The sequence below is a fragment of the Octopus bimaculoides genome, unplaced genomic scaffold (genome assembly GCF_001194135.2).
Source record: "Octopus bimaculoides isolate UCB-OBI-ISO-001 unplaced genomic scaffold, ASM119413v2 Scaffold_186752, whole genome shotgun sequence".
Taxonomy (NCBI): domain Eukaryota; kingdom Metazoa; phylum Mollusca; class Cephalopoda; order Octopoda; family Octopodidae; genus Octopus; species Octopus bimaculoides.
In genome coordinates, this window is record NW_026334631.1 from 4,989 (window position 1) to 10,233 (window position 5,245).

Below are 5,245 nucleotides of genomic sequence, written 5' to 3' on the forward strand. Positions count from 1 at the left end.
ATATATATATATATATATATACATTGGAAGAGATAAACTTCGTAGTTTATGACAATATAACTGCTATGTATAGCTCTGTGACTGCAAGTCACAACTGGAGAAATATCGTGATAAATTCATGATGGCAAATCTGTACCATCAGTCTGCTCGGCTGGAAAATGGAAACATGAGTTTGGAGTTGTTAAAACGACTGTTCAGCATTCTGTATCTACAAACAGCTGGTAAATGAGAATGTAGTTGTCACGGCAACTGCCTCAACGTTCAGAAATTAGTGCCAAAAATTCGCTTATTTATAAGCCTCATTAGAAGGTTCTAGAAGGTCGAACCATGTGATGGCTCGATGCTGATCGGTCAGTTAATCGGCTGCTCACGTGAAATCACTATGACTAAGCAGCAACGCTTACTCGGCTATGCAACGATTCGGTTTTAAATCTGCTACAAAGGTGACAAGTTGTGCAGTGTATGATGTTCATGTCTTTTGAAACGTCAGTCCCACTATAGAATATTATTCTTACATCTGGGACACTGTTGCTGCACATACAGATTTCCTAACTGTATTCAATAAAGAGCCACCCAAATGATTTGCTTAAAGTTACTCTTAGATACACTCCAGCCTCTGACTCACAAACGCGCTGTTTCCTTACTCATCTTTTTATCGCTACTGTAATGGTTTCTTCTCCTCGGAGCTGGTTAGGTTCATGCCACCCAGGGCCGTCTCAGCAACATTATAGACACTCATGATAGCAAACCGCAGCATACATAGATCAGAATTGAGCCTCTAGACTTGTGAAACCCCTGGACTTATCTCCGTGTGCCCATGCTTTAAGACGGCACTGAGATCACCATCACTCAAACATTTCAGTCCTAGTCGACTCTCCCCTTCTCACCCCTGTCGTGTCCCCTTCACTCCAGGTCCACTCTAATTACCCTTATTCGCCAAAATATCAACCGACTGGAATACTCTTCTTGATCATATTTTTGTCGCAGGTGTTCACTAACGAAGTTCGAAAGGAACGTTAATGGTATCAATCTTACCTCCCGAAATCGGCCTGCTAAAGCTATGGGCAATACCTCTTCCTCTAGGTGCAGCAAATAAAAATAAAATAATTTGATATAAAACGCATGGCTGGAAAGTCTTCGATTGAGATTGACATAACAAGGGTGGGAGGGAGATAAGGTACATGAGATTGATAAAAAAACAAGGAATGACAAGTCAACAAGGCATTCAGCCTAGCTTATTTTCAGTAAGGAAATACATTGGATAATGTAGTATGAGATAATACGCAAAAGACTGATGGCTGGAATGCATTTAATAATTGGCCTAATGAGATTATGAAGGGAGATAAGTTTTAAGACCGGAAATATTATTTTTGAATGTGTTCTCTCCCTGCATAACTTGACGATGTAAATAAATCACATCAAAATTAAATCTATGCTTGGCTAATCGCTAAATTTTACTGTCGCAGTTTTTTTGTTGACATTACAAATGATTGTAAGTTATATATAATTTCTAATATCCTATATGTAACCACTTATTGTTTCATTAACTATTTAAAACTCTAACTTAAATCTTGATCAGTCCTATATTTTGTTTATAAAATGATTGTTTTATTTTATTGATTCTACCGTTTTGTCACATGCATATTTGTCATAACGCTTTGGATCGCCTGCCAACGTGGTCATCGTTATCTTTTGTAATTTCATTCACATTTTAGATATAGGAATATGACATCGACATCATTGAAAGTAACATCATCATCCTACGAAGTTTTCTCGGTGTTTTCAATTCGCTTAATGACCAGGTTTATTATTATAAGTGCATAAATATATTTCGTTTACATCTGAAGTGTAAATATGTATGTTGTTTCAGCATTTCGAATTTTTCAAAAGAAGTAGACATTCCTTTGATCCAGTATTCTACAATAGGGTTCTTTATTTTATCAGTCCCGAGAGGATAAAAGATACAGGTGACGCCTGCAAGATTTGAACTCAGAGCGTTTAGGTTTGTAATTAAATAACGGCTGTATTTTGTGCAACGTCCTCACAATTTCTCCCATCTCCTCGATTTACTAACAATAACAGCCAATATAGTCTTTGATGTAACTGGGACGTCTACTTGATCAGAGTTGACATATTAGATTACATACAAATGATCAATGAAAATGTTTGGATTAGAATGAAATGGATTGGTATAATCGATAAAGCTTCAGACAAAATACCCGGAGTATTTAATTTAGCTCTCGCCGAAATCAACTTTGCATTTCATTTTTCCGAGGCCTTTAAAATATGATACTAAATACTAGAGTGGATTACTGGAATACGTTTTTAACAAGAAGCTCTATAGCTATAAAGGAAAGAAAAAACAAGGAAAGTCATTTAGGTCAATCACAGTAAACATTACTAGTAATGAAACTCGATTACAATGTACAACGCTTTCTTTCACAACATAAAGTGGGTTCGAATCCCACAGAAAGCTTTCGACTTTTTTTTCCACGGACGGCTATTTTTTTAACCTATTATTCTACTCACTTTTATTTATACCATTATCTACTCCAAGGAGTCTACTGAAGATGGGAACAAGCAATGGCACACAAAGTTTTATAGCCTTAACTTTGGAGAGCAGAACTTCGCAGGATAGAATTCCTGATCCAAATAGTTTACTGTCCTACTGAGCACATCCGAACTTAAGCTATATTTCTTTAAGTTTCTAAATTTTTTTAATATAAAATATCTTCCAATTCTCATTGGTAAGAACAAAGCTTCTTAAATGATGAAGAAAATGTTAAGTGTTGCATGTTGCTTTGATAAAATGGTTAGCATGTTTGTCATGTTCACAGATGTGGGTTTGGATCCCACAGGCAGCTTTCGACTTTTTTTTCCATCTAAGTGATGAAGATCACTTACCATGTCTAGTGTCTAGCCTCAGGGCTTTTATGAATGACCAAACAATGACACCAGTTATGATGGAGAAGAGGATCTTGAAGAACTGTGAGAAGTTCCTGATTGGGGCTTGCATGAGTTTCAAACCAATTGAGTTCAGCCCTCTTGTATCTAAGAAAAGCAGAGTTAGCAGCAAGTTTGATTTCTATGTTGGTAGCATATATATTCCAGCCATCTCCAAGAAACCAGTGAAGAGCCTGAAGACACAACACCCATGTGGCTAAGTAAGAATTAGAATCTTGGATATTCACAGTGGAGAAATAAGGCATGAATTTACCAGTATGGTATCCTCCCCCAGATCCTTTGGACATTCTTGATATATCCACAGGAGCAGGTTTTGAGAAGAAAATCAGCAGGTTCCTGTGGAAATGGCTGCAACTTCCTCAGAGTTGAATCAGTATCACCCTGTGTAGACATAATAAGTTGAAGATGCTATCTTATCATCAACTTGAAAGAAGAATTTATGGTTAACTGTGCTGGGGAAGTACTGCAATACTGAGACTTCAGGCTGGTATTGAGTTCAAGGTAGGATGGGAATGGAGAACAGTTGGGGTTGTACTTTGTGGAAAGGCAGCACAACACTTCACTATCACAAAGTGCAAGGAAATGACAGGAATTTACTGATCCAGAATGAGGTGCAAGAGTTAGATGAGAAGAAGCAAGCCAGCAAGTGTTAAGATGTAGTATCAAGGAGCCTGCTTAAGATGGGAACAAGCAATGGCATATAATGTCTCATGGCCCTAACTTTGGAAAGCAGAGCTTCATTGGATAAAATTCCTGATCCAGGCAGTTTAGTGTCCTACTGAGTACATCCAAACTTGTTCTGGTGGAGAAATGGGGAATCATTAGTTTGCCAGTTATGCTTCAGGAGAGGGACTCTGGAGATCATCCTCAGTAGCTATCTAGAAGTCATGGGCAAGGGGTGTCACTGCTGGAGGCAAGACCAGTTCATGAAGGTTGAAGCACACACCATCCACAGTGGGGTTAACCATTGCATGCATTCTGTCCTATGACAAGGTTGATGTGAAGATAATGCCAGCTACCAGATCCACCTTCCTGGGCCTACTATCAATGGTGCAAAACTGAAAGTTGACTTGTAGGAGTGATTGAGATTCCCAAAAACTGTTGCCTCAAAATTGCTAAGGCTGGATATTGCACTGATTTTGGAAGCATCGAAACAGGTGATTCTGTTAGAACTCTCCATTTTTTGGAGGATCATACTGAGAATACAATTGACAGGAAGAGAATATAATATGCTAAGCTGGTGGTGTTACATTAAAGAAATGGGTTGGCTAGTAAGGTGTGACCCATTGAAGTGGGATGTACGCACGCACGCACCTATATAATGGGGCTCTTTCAGTTGCTGTATACAAAATTCACTTAGAAGAGTGGGATTGAACATGTAATGTGAAATTGAATTTCTTAATTACACAGTGCCTATGACTTTGGTTGATTATAAAAAAAAAAATATTCAAAACCCTTAAATGATTTAGTAAAATGAATAACTTTAAGTGGCAGCAGTATTAGAGCATCAAATTGAAAGCCTTGTGATATTTCTCCTGGTTTTCTGTGCTCTGAGTTTAAAACTCATTGAAGTCAGCTTTGCCTTTAATCCTTTTAAGGTTGATAAATGAAATACAAGTTCAATATAATGGATCTTGCTCTGTATTTTGAATTCAAATTCAACTTTCCATTGTTGACCTTATCAGGACCTATGTTTAACCATGATTAGTTTCCTATGTTAAATAGGGCAACACATCATTTGGAGTAACATCTTTGTTGCTATCAGTAAAAGAAGTGGATTCTGTACAAAGAGAGTAAATGTTAGCACAAAGATTAAAATAGCTGTGTCATTGTTTTTTGGAATATGAATTAACAAAATGTTCTTATCTAAAATTTATAATTGGAGGTTATAATTTGAATACAAACACTTGAAAGTGAGACATTTTATAAAATATAACCAGATGCTGTTTAAGGTAGATTGGTATCAAAAGTTTTCAATCTAATTATTCCAGTCATTTGAAATATGGGTCAGTTCTGTTTTCAAACTCAACTGATTTGCTTTGTAAGTGATTCAGCATTAATTGCACCTGGAATAAATTAAGCTTTTAGTGTAAACCTTTATTTCAAGTTAGTACAGTTGTCACAGAAAGGCCATCTCATTGTTTTTAGGGTTTCAGGTTATTCAATATGACTAGATTAGATAAACAAAGAAAATCTACTTATAAACTAGCAGTAGTGCCAAATACACACATCACACACATGTAAAATTACATAACAAATATATAATACTAGCAGAGGCACC